At 43.4% G+C, this 12,594-nt stretch overlaps 1 long non-coding RNA gene across 1 annotated transcript in view; it reads right to left on the bottom strand.

The window, feature by feature from the left end:
* Positions 1–12,594, bottom strand: part of LOC129700360 (uncharacterized) — a 40,045-nt gene that overhangs the window by 19,618 nt on the left and 7,833 nt on the right. The window contains exon 3 of the long non-coding RNA XR_008724045.1: positions 2,765–2,862. This is a non-coding gene — a long non-coding RNA (uncharacterized LOC129700360). The remainder of the gene's footprint in view (positions 1–2,764; positions 2,863–12,594) is intronic.

Raw genomic sequence — 12,594 nt, 5'->3', positions numbered from 1 at the left:
GCCAAGGAACGCAGGGGCGATACAGACTAAGGGACTGTGGTAACGGTGAAATCGACAGAAGGATGGAGGGTTGGGTGTGTATGCGTGCTTTGTCTGTGTTTTTTATTTATTTGCTTATCTTTATTATTTTACCGTGGATGTTTCGTTAGCTTTAGAAATGTTTGAATGCTGCACTGACTGGCTGACATTTTAAATTTCGTTGTACATGGCCCATGTTACAATGACAATAAAGAAACTATTCTATTCTATTCTATTCTATTTCACGTTCCCGAAACAGGGAACTGGCCCGAAACGCCAACCATCCCTTTGCCTCCATCAACACTGCTTGACCTGCTGACTTCTTCAGCAGTTTATTTTATTTTTTGCATACCATTTGCCTTCTTTACTGCTTGCTATATCTGCATGTTTACTTGCAGTCACTGCTGTAGAAAAGTCATGTTTCTTTGCAAGTAAAAAGTTCCCTATCTATCACTATATGTTGTCTTTTGGTTTCTGTTATGCGAGTGAATAATTTTACTTTTATCCAACTTAGACGGTGCCGACAATGATTTTGAACAATGATTTAACCCATCTCAATTGTCTTGAAGCATCTCTGCTTTAAGACAATCCATAAAAGTCCAGTGTGTGAATATATATTAGATAAATATATATATAATATATATTATATACAAATTAAAAACTTTAAAAAAGCAATTAAATAAACAAACAATAATAGTGCAAAGACAAAAATAATGCCCCAAAGTCTATATAGTTCAGACCTTGTTTTGGGGTTGGCGTGTTTAATAACCTGATGGTTGTTGGGAAAAAGTTTCTCCCGAACTTGGACCATTCCATTAAAGATATTACTCTAAATGGGTTGACTAAATATCCGAAAAATGTAAGGGATAGCATTAATCTGAAAGAACTTCATGTGATAATATTAGAAATAGTTCTTCTCAAATGAATGTAAGTAAGTAAGTAAGTTTATTGGCCAAGTATTCACATACAAGGAATTTGCCTTGGTGCTCCCCCCACAAGTAATAACATGACATACAGTGACAGTTACAAATGACTCATAAAACACTAAACATTAATAATAATAAAACATTAATCATGACACGATTGATCAAGCATGTGAACCAACAATATACCTGATCAAAGGCTACAGATTTTTGGCTGTTGAGTAGAGCAACTACTCGTGGATAAAAACTGTATTGGTATTAAGACCAGCCCACTCTTAGTAAAACAGGTTATAAGGTGAAGAATATGAGAAAATGATGAAGTATTTGCAAAAGGTCAGCAAAATCAACACAGAATGTTTAGAATCACACGAGGAAAATGTATTCAGAAGCAATGTGGTGGTACTGAGAATTGAATCCAGATATGTTACAAATTATAATTACTTTGTGCCAGAATTTAGACTAGAGTTGAGACATAACAGTGCGGAAACAGGCCCTTTGGCCCAACGAGTCCACGCCAGCCAGCGATCACCCTGTACACTAGCACTATAGCACTATTCTACACACTAGGGACAATTTACAAATTGACCAAAGCCAAAACCAATTTAACGTACAAACCTGTTCGTTTTTGGAGTCTGGGGGAAAACCGAGCAACCAGGAGAAAACTCACGTGGTCACAGGAAGAATGCACAAACTCCATACAGATAGCACCCATAATCAGGATCATCCTTTGTAGTAAGGAAAATCATATGATGTATGCCAAAGAAAAACAGCACTGATGTAGAATTGAAGACAGGCAAAACCTCCAAATTGGATGAATTTCATCTCAAGAATTAAAAAATAGAAGTAAACTAAATTTTCAAAAGCTCTCTTAATGAAGGAGCCATTTCTTTGGAATGGAAAATAATGTATGACACTCTGCTATTTGAGATACGAAAGGGAAAACAGGGAATTGCAAAGCATTTATCTTAATATCTATTTTGGTAAATCAAATCGTTAAATAAAGATAAAGTGGCTAAACATTCTACACTTGATTAAGAAGAGCCAGCATGGATTTGTAAAGGGGAAATTAAGAATGTTTGTTTTGTAAGGTCATAAGTGATAGGAGCAGAGTAGGGCCATTCGACCCATCAAGTCTATGGCTGACAATGGCTGACCTCTCTCTCCCTCCTAACTGCATTCTCCCACCTTCTCCTCAAATCCTTGACACCCGTACTAATCAAGAATCTATCCATTGACTTGGCCTTAAAAATATCCATTGACTTGGCCTCCACAGCCTTCTATGGCAAATAATTCCACAGATTCAACACCCTCTGACTAAAGAAATTCCTCCTCATCTCCTTCCTAAAGGAACATATTTTAATTCTGAGGCTATAACCTCTAGTCCTAGACTCTCCCACTCGTGGAAACATACTCTTCACATCCACTGTATCCAAGCCTTTAACTATTTGGTATGTTTCAATTAGGTCCCCCTCCTTCTTCTGAACTCCAACGAGTACAGGCCCAGAGCCGTCAAACGCTCATGATACAATAAGTTAACCCACTCATTCCTGGGATCATTCTTGTAAACCTCCTCTGGACCCTCTCCAGGGCCAGCTTATCTTTCCTCAGATATGGTGCTCGGAATTGCTCACAACACTCCAAATGCAGCCTGACCAGCGCCTCAACATTACGTCCCTGTTTTTGTGTTCTGGCCCTCGAGACCTTATGGAAGGTGTTTGGTGGATCTGATGTTCTCTATCTGGACTTCCAAAAGGTATTTGATAAAACTCCTTATTAAAGACCACGAGCAAAAGTTGAAGCTCTTGGAACTGCAAATTACTTACCTGCTTAAGATATTGACAGATAAGAAGGAAATAGAGGGGGGTGATTATGGATGGCCACTTTGATGTGCATTTTTTGACTCACGGTGACTCACAAAGATCTGTAATGGCAGAAAACTACATACATAATGAAGACATAAAGCTATTGAAAAGGATAGATTAAAAACATACAATAAAATAAAGAGAAAACAATTTTAAAATAAAATTATTTCAATGTAGGCAACTATTAGGTCACTTCAAAAAAGGTAGGACTGAGAATTTGTGTAATAAGTGGGCAGCACGGTCACGCAGCGGTTGACTTGCTGCCTTACAGCGCCAGAGACCCGAGTTTGATCCTGACTACAAGTGCTGTCTGTATGGAGTTTGTATGTTCTTCCCGTTCTAGATCTTTGGTTTCCTCCCACACTCCAAAGACGTACAACTTTGTAGGTTAATTGGCTTCGTAAAAATATAAATTGTTCCAAGTGCGTGTAGGATAGTGTTGGTGTGGGGGGATCAGGAGTTGGCACGCATTTGGTGGGCCGAAGGGCCTGTTTCTGCGCAGTATAAACTAAACTAAAAGATCAATAACGGGCAAGGTCCAATGTAAATTCAAGATCCATCTACATGGATCAATTAGTCACAGATAGGTGCAGAACATGATCAGGCAGGCTGATAGAATGCTGGCCATATATTTGTGGGACAAGAGGATGTGTAGTTAGATGGGGGGTGGAGGGGGAGAAGGGAAGGAAGAGAGGTCTGGCATTTCACTGTTTAAGCTTATATTTGTAGAAATACATTTTGAGCATTTCAAAACCAGCATTTGGACTGTTATGAAAACGAACACATTCTATCTTATGACTGCATGACATTAATGGAACCGCATGGCATCCATAATTGAGATCGCTATCAACCTCAATACATTGATACTCATACCCAGTGTCACGAGTGAATGAGCTGCTGAGCAAAGAATGCCCATGTCAACCGGATTCAGTGGCTGGTCTGCTAAGACTGACTGCAGTGAGTATATTAGTTCATTAATTGAAATGCTATCAATAAGATTTGTTTCCCTTGGGCTATAAAAAGATGAAAGGGGGAGGATGTCAGCCAGGAATCTATTCAAGATCACCATCTACTTATCACCATTGGAAAGTACACAAGCTGGATATTCAGTGAGAACATGATCATCTTTCACTGATATTTTCATGGTGGACTTTACAACCAAACCCATTGCATAGACTCCCTGACATTTGCACAGGTTGTGGAGATACAGTATGTGAAACTATCTAAGTGTCTGTGGGAATCCAGGGTTGTCAGCTCTCCGGCATTGGACTGGAGTTTTTAGGAATTAAAAAGATAACTATGCACCGTCGTGAGCAACACAGGAGACAAAAATCATTGAGACATCTACAAAATGAAGCATTACTCTCTTCCCTATTTTCACTGAGACCATTTGTTTTTTAAAATATGTTGATATTGAAGACTAGCTGGACTCATTGCATCCCTGGCCCCACCTGGTCCATCTGCCCATCACTCACATACCTGCCTACTCATGTTTCCATCCCCTTCCCCAGCCAATTCTTTCTGCCCATCATCCCTGCTTTATCTGGTCCCACCTGTCACTTACGAGTCCCTTACCTTCATTTCTGTATACTCTCCATCTTCCCTCTATTTCACGTTCCCGAAACAGAGTACTGGCCCGAAACACCAGCCATCCCTTTGCCTCCATCAACACTGCTTGACCTGCTCTTTAGCAGTTTCTTTTTTTTTTTGCATACCATTTGCCTTCTTAATTGCTTGCTATATCTGCATGTTTACTTATAACCATATAACAATTTACAGCACGGAAACAGGCCATCTCAACCCTTCTAGTCCGTGCCGAACACATATTCTCCCCTAGTCCCATATACCTGCGCTCAGACCATAACCTTCCATTCCCTTCCCATCCATATAACTATCCAATTTATTTTTAAATGATAAAAACGAACCTGCCTCCACCACCTTCACTGGAAGCTCATTACACACAGCCACCACTTGCAGTGACTGCTGTAGAAGAAAAGTCATGTTTCTTTGCAAGTCAACAGTTCCTTATCTATCCCTATTTAAATAATATGTTGTCTTTTGGTTTCTCTTATGAGAGTGGATAATTTTACTTTTATCCAACATACGGTGCCGACAATGTTTTTGAACAATCATTTAACCTATCTCAATTGTCTTGAAGCATCTCTGCTTTAAGACAATCCAGTCTCTCCTCATAACTGATACATTCCAGCCTGGCAAATCTCTTCTAATGACCTAACTAAAGTTTTCTATAATCAAACTATAATAATTATAATCCGAATAAAACTTTGGGAGTTATTATAATCTGAATAAAACTTTAGTCACTTTCTTGGGCAGTATGCTCCACAAGGCAACCACCCTCTGAGTGAATATTTTTCTTACTCCTCAGATTCCCTCTAACTTTCTTATTGCTCACCTTAAACCTACATCATTTTGAATGGAGAGAGGACCTCAGTTAATGGCTTTTCTGAAGGTCAACACCTCCACCAAACAACTTGCTGACTCAGTAATGAGTCACAGAACCACAAGCAACATAATGTGCAGAACACGAGCAGTTAAGCACATATCGTTTGCAATTCTTCTCTTCATGCAAGGATCTATTTGACCATAACATAGCTATTCTTTTTTCTTCAGTGAGATTTAATGGCAAGCTGAAATCTCAAAGACTTTGCTCATTAGGTTGCAAATGCAATTACAATGTCAAATTCGTAGGATATCTCAATGTTAAAATACATTATTAAGATAATCCTATATCATGCTTGATTCAATTAACTTTAATCAATATTGCTGTTGTTTTCATAATGCAATCTTCACTGTGAGTAAGCGTTAGGTTTCCTTCCTAACTCTGACATGAAGTACGGCAGAAGGCTGCAGATTTGATCCATGAATTACCTGACTTCAGTCAAGGCAGACAGTATGATTACTGTCACATTCTGAGATGTGGGAGAGACATCAGTCGGAGATACTGCTCTGAGTCAGTCAGAGATTCAGCCCATCCTCGCTCAGCTGTTGAAAGCCTTCAAACAAAACCTTCAATGGTGTCCTGCTTCTGTGAAATGATTCCCGTCTCCATTCTCCAAGCAAGCCGATGGTTTGTCTGTTGAGCATCAGTCACTAATTTACCTTTTATTAATTTGAACTCATTTACTGTATCCATTGTTCTCAGTGTGGGCTCCTATATATCGGCGAGACTGCCTGCAAACTGGGTGATCATTTCACTGAACACCTTTGCTCAGTCCGTCTAGACCTACGCGATCATCTGGCTGCCAAACATTTTAACTCCCCTTCCCAGTCCCACACTGACCTTTCTGTCCTGGGCCTATTCCACCATCAGAGTGAGGCCACATGCAAATTGGAGGAAGAGCACCTCCTATTTCACTTGTATTCATTTCAATTAGTCATGAGAGTCATCTGTGGGTTAAACTTACAGTTATGGGATATTGGATTCAGACAAGGACTAAATTAAAACCAGATCTATCTCCAGGCTATTTTTTTTTTATCAGCCCAGAGGTACATCAATATTCCAATGAGTTGTTTCCGGAATCATAGTCATCTTTAGTTTGCTGCTTCTTTGTTTCATTTAACTGAAAGTGATATAGCTTTCTTTTAGTACTTACATATAAAATAATTGAAGAAATGTGGTAGGTCAATAAATTCTACAGTAATTGTAAAATGCTGGAATAATACACCCAGCTAGATGGGGGCAGTCATATATAATTTTTTTGTCCAATTTGTTCATGACCCATCTGTTGAGAAACTATTTTTGCCTCTGGCTCTGAAAGTAATGAAATTATCTCAATGTTAAATCCATGACATTTTAAAGCCAGCTGTTAAAAGACGTGCTTCACAGATTCTGATATTGCCAGTATCAGCAATCTTCCTTTCTGGCTCGAATTTAGTTTGTTTCACAAATCAGAGAGTCAGAGTCAGAGAGTCACAGAACATGGGAACAGGCCCTTTGGCCCAACGGATCCATGCCAACTAAGAAGCTCCATCTAAGCTCGTAACATTTGCTCGCATTTGGCCCATGTCCCACTAAAGCTTTCTTATTCATGCGTCTATCCAAATGTCTTTTAAATGTTGTTATTGTATCCACCTCGATTACTTCCTCAGACAGCTCATTCCTGTGTGAAAAGATCCTATTAAATCCTTCTCCTCTCATATTAAACCTAAGCCCTCTAGTTCTTGATTCCCCTAACAAGGGTCAAAAGACATTCACCCTATCTGTTCCCCTCCAGAATCTATACACCTCCCCTCAGCCTCCTGCACAAGTTATAAAGTCCTAACGTGTCCAACCTCATCCTATAGCTGAGGCCAAGTCTTGGCAACATTTTCCTAAATCTTCTCTGCACCATTTCCAGATTAATGGCATGTTTCCTATAGCTGGGTGACCAAAATTGAATACAATAACCAACAACTTGTACAACCATGACTTTACATCCTAATTTCTATACTCAATTCCATGACTGACGAAGAGCCGTGTGCCAAACGCCTTCTTCACCACCCTATCTACCTGAAACCCCTCGTTCACAACTATGTACTTGTACACCTTGATCCCTCTGCTCTACATGCCATTCACTGTGAAGGTCCTGCCCTGGTTTGACTTCCCAAAACGCCACACCTCACACATCTGAACTATACACATTCCTCGTTATTAGCCATTCCTCAACCCACTTGTCCAACTGATCAAGATCCTGCTGTTATTCTTGAAAACCATCTTCACCACCTTCAATCTACCGGCACCTCACCTGTGTCCAATATTCATAAATCTCAGTCAGGACTCCTGTAATTTTTTCGCCAGATTCCCAGTTTCCTTGGATATATCTAATCAAGCCCAGGATATTTATCTACCCACATATATCTTGGTACATTCGGCACATCCTTGACTGTAAGATGGACAAACCTCAAGCCATCTCCATTCACTTTCCCAAGTTTCCTAAGCTAATTATTTTCTCCATGGTAAAATACAGAGGAGAAATATGCATTGAGGACCTTGCTCATCTCCTGCAGCCCACACAGAGATGACCACATTAGTTTTTAAGAGGACCTATTTTCTCTCAGGTTACCCTCTTTCCTTTAATGTACATAAGATTTATTTGGATTCTTCTTAATTTAATCTGCCACAGCTATCTTATGTCCCCCTTTTGTATTCCTGATTTCATTCTTAAGTATGTTCTTCAATCCTCCTGAAGTACACGTACCTTGGAATGTTAAGCTGCTAGTCCTGTCCCTCCTGGAGCAGGGTTTTTATATGTAACTTGACCAAGTGGGACCCGTTGGGTCCCTGTCACACGGGAGGCCTGGTCCCCCAACGCAACCCATTCCCCAACGCAATATTCCACCACTCATCCATAGCTGACGACTGAGCAGGGACTGCTCATTTCGCCTTATGCACCCTCCCTCATTTTTAAACTTAAAAATAAAATGCATTTGCACTTGCTAGCTAGCAGAACTCAGTGTGACTCGGGGCTGAGGCTGCGTTCCGGCAGCGGCCCGACTCGGGGCTGAGGCGGCGTTCCGGCTTTTGGCAGCAGCCCGACTCGGAGCTGAGGTGGCAGCGGCCCGACTCGGGGCTGAGGCGGCGGTGGCCCGACTTCGGAGGTTCGGCCGCGGGCCAGTGGACGACATCGTCGGGAGCTCGCAGGTCACAGGTTGATGACCTGTTTTTCTTGGAATGTTAAGCTGCTAGTCCTGTCTCTCCTGTAGCAGGGTTTTTATATGTAACTAGCCGAAGTGGGGCCCGTTGGGTCCCGGTCACACGGGAGGCCTGGTCCCCCAACGCAACCCGTTCCCCAACGCAATATTCCACCACTCATCCATAGCCGACGACTGCGCAGGGGCTGCTTATTTCGCCTTATGCACCCTCCCTCATTTTTAAACTTAAAAATAAAATGCATTTGCACTTGCTAGCTAGCAGAACTCAGTGTGACTCGGGGCTGAGGCTGCGTTCCGGTGGCGGCCCCACTCGGAGCTGAGGCGGCATTCCGACTTTCGGCAGCGGCCCGACTCGGAGCTGAGGAGGCGGCGACCCGACTAGGAGCGGAGGAGGCGACGGCCCGACTCGGAGCTGAGGAGGCGTTCCGGCTTTTGGCAGCGGCCCGACTCGGAGCTGAGGAGGCGACGGCCCGACTTCGGAGGTTCGGCCGCGGGCCAGTGGACGACATCGTTGGGAGCTCGCAGGTCACAGGTTGATGACTTGTTTTTCCGGAGCTCCCGCAACACAGCTTCGTCCGCTGGACTGGAGGGTGGCAGCTTCGACCACCCCGGGCCGCGGAGTTCGAACCAGCCCGTTCGCGGAGCATGGTTGAGTCGCGGGAATTACTTACCATCACCCGGTGGGGTCACAACATCGGAGGCCTGGATCGCATCAGCGCAGATGGGAAGCAAGGAGGGAAGATACAAAGACTTTAAGACTTTTGCCTTCCATCACAGTGAGGAGGTGTCTGGTGAACTCATTGTGCTGGATGTTAAATTTGTGTTTATTGTGTGTTTTGTTATTTTATTATATGTATGACCGCAAGGCATCAAAATTTTGTTCAGACTGAAAGGTCGGAATGACAATAGGATACTTTGACTTTGATTTTTTAAAAAAAATAGAGAGGGAGGGAGGAAGATGGAGGGGGAGGGTGGAAGCGGGTAGGGGGAAGGGGGGCAGGGAGGGCGGAGAGAGAGGAGGGGAAGAGGGACGGGGAGAGAGAGGAGGGGAGAGGGGAGGGAAGAGAGAGGGATGGAGAGAGAGGAGGGGAGAGAGGAGGGGGGTAGAGGGGAGGGGGAGAGAGGAGTAGAGGGGAGGAGGGGGGGGAGAGGAGGGGGGGAGAGAGGAGGGGGGGGAGGAGGAGGGGGGGAGAGGAGGAGGGGAGAGAGAGTGGAGGGGGGGAGAGAGAGGGGGAGGGGGAGGGGCCCCACGATGAGCGGGTTGCTGGGCCCACGGTGAAAGGGTGGCAGAGACTTGAGGGAGGCCATGGGCGGGCGCGATCTGAGGACGGTCAAAAGCAGTGGAGGGCCGGCCGATCGTGGCTTCCGCGAGGGGAAGTCCACCCACCCGCGTGACAGACGATCGGGCGGGGGAGACGGAGAGGAGGTCATCCCCCGTGATGGCCAGAGATCACTAGGTAGGATGAGGATCACCAGCGAGGAAAAGGCATCACGATTCCCCGAGACCCTGCGATCGATGGAGGAATCGCAGGTCCCCATTGACGGCCTCTCCTAGAGGGAGTAATGGCTGCCACGGCCACCTTCCCACTGAGCGGCCCCGCGCGGAGATAACAACCGCCGCCATGTTCTAGAACTTCAAGGAGCCCAGCGGAACGCGCAGCATGACCCGAGCAACAGTTTAAAAACGCTAAATGACAAATTTAAAGTGACAGTTAAGAAGCCAAGAAGTACAGAAGACATAACAGGGGTGACGTCACTCGCAGCGCGAGCAAAGGCAGGCAGTCAAATCCATTGTGATGTCATCAGCGAGACTAGCTCATTATTTTCTAAGTTATTTGAGATTTGCGAACATAACTTGAGAAATAATGCATGAAATTTTCAGATAAATCGATTTTTTACATCATGGCGTAAATCTCTATCGGAATATGTAAAATATTCACCGTTAGCACGTCGTGTTTTCGAGGAGATGTGAAATGCATACGAAAATCACACATACACACAAATAAACACACACATCCAAGATCAGAGTTTTATAAGTATAGAGATAGATTATGCAATAATGTACGACTCGCACGTATGTATCCACGCCGTGAGTTCATTGGCCTTACCTGCCAGGCCTCTTGGACTGAAATTCTTGCTTTTGAGGGAGTGCAGCGTAGGTTTACAAGGTTAATTCCCGGGATGGCGGGACTGTCATATGCTGCGAGAATGGAGCGGCTGGGATTGTACACTCTGGAGTTTAGAAGGATGAGAGGGAATTGAAACATAAAGGATTGTTAAGGGTTTGGACAGGCTAGAGGCAGGAAACATGGTCCCGACGTTGGGGGACTCAAGAACCAGGGGCCACAGTTTAAGAATAAGGGATAAGCCATTTAGAACGGAGACGAGGAAACACTTTTTCTCACAGAGAGTTGTGAGTCTGTGGAATTCTCTGCCTGTGGAGGCCGGTTCTCTGGATACTTTAAGAGAGAGCTAGAACGCGACTTAAAAACGTGCTATATAAATAAAACTTACTTACTTACTAGATAGGGCTCTTAAAGATAGTGGAGTCAGGGGATATGGGGAGAAGGCAGGAACGAGATACTGATTGGGGATGATCAGCCATGATCACATTGAATGGCGGTGCTGGCTTGAAGGGCCGAATGGCCTACACCTGCACCTATTGTCTATTATCTATTGAAATAGGTACAATCTACTGCAAGTCTTTCCTCACTCCCTCTGTGCTTCTGACTATCTTGTCGAACGCTGCCATTGACTTTGGTACTAACGTCCAGCCTCCCACCTGCTTCACTAATGTATTGAATCCCGTGCCCCTGCCATTCTAGTTTAAACCCTCACGTGTACCACTAGCAAATCTGCCTGCCAGGATATTGGTCTCCTTCCAGTTCAGGTATAACCTGCCCCGTTTGTCCAGGTCACCTCTGCCTCAGAAGAGCTCCCAAAAGGTCCAAAAATCTGAATCCATACCCTTTGCACCAACTCCTCAGCCATGCATTCAACTATCCTATCTTCCTATTCATACCCTGACTAGCATGTGGCACCAATGGTAATCTGGAGATTATTAATCTGAAGTCCTGCTTTTTAACTTTTGCTTCACTCCCTCTATTCACCATGCAGGACCTCATCCCTTTTACTACCTAGGTCATTTGTGCCAATGTGCATAATGACCTGGCTGCTCCCCCTTCCCCTTGAGAATGTTCTGCAGTTGCTCCGAATCATCCTGGACCCTGGATCCTGAGAGGCAACACACTGTCCTGGCGTCCCATTTGCAGCCACAGAATACCCTGTCTGTACCCCTGCCAAATGAGTCTTCTATCACTATAGCCTGTTTGAATTCACCCTACACCACTAAGCCTCAGAGATAGACCTGGTGCCACAGATCTGACTGCTGCTGCTGCTGCTCTCCTCTGAACGGTCATCCCCCAACAATATCCAAAAGGGTATACGTTTTGGGAGAGAAATGGCCACAGGGAATTTTTGTACTCTCTGCCTACTGCTTTTTTTGGTGGTCACCGATCCACTTTCTAACTGTACCTTTGATATGACCATCACACTGGTGATCAATGGTCAGCCTGGACTCGGTCGGCCAACGGCCCTGTTCCCACGCTATGTCTCTAAACTAAAGACGTTTCTTGTTGATTTCTATAGTGTACTGTTCTGTGTCTTTTTCCTTTTTTCTTTTTCTTTTTTTATTTTGTATGAATTTATTGACATTTAATCTATTCAATTAATTTGATCAATCTCTGTAAAGCACTTTGGTTCAAAGTGATTTTGTTTAAAAAGTGCTATATAAATAAATATTATTATTATTATTATTATTATTATTATTATTATTAAAGATACTTTAATCACTCTGCACTTTTAACACTTTATTGACCAAAAGTACCAATTTTCAACAAGTAAGTTGATGCACCCCTTGGTTTCAGACCAAGAGCACCTGCAGTTTTCTTTTGCTTTTAGTTCAAAGCCCTCTGCTTTCCTCTCAATTCACAATCACGAGCAGAATAAATTGTCATGATGGCTGGTATGAATTGAGTTTGTTGAAGATATCAGAGTTTCTCAATGTAAATATAACTCTGGTTTCAATAAAAAAACATTTGGAAAGGACTACAAAAGCTAATTATAGCTGAAAGAATGTA

The sequence above is a fragment of the Leucoraja erinacea genome, chromosome 9 (genome assembly GCF_028641065.1).
Source record: "Leucoraja erinacea ecotype New England chromosome 9, Leri_hhj_1, whole genome shotgun sequence".
Lineage (NCBI taxonomy): Eukaryota > Metazoa > Chordata > Chondrichthyes > Rajiformes > Rajidae > Leucoraja > Leucoraja erinaceus.
Note: the sequence above shows the minus strand (reverse complement) of the source record. Positions and strands in the feature narration are given on the sequence as shown.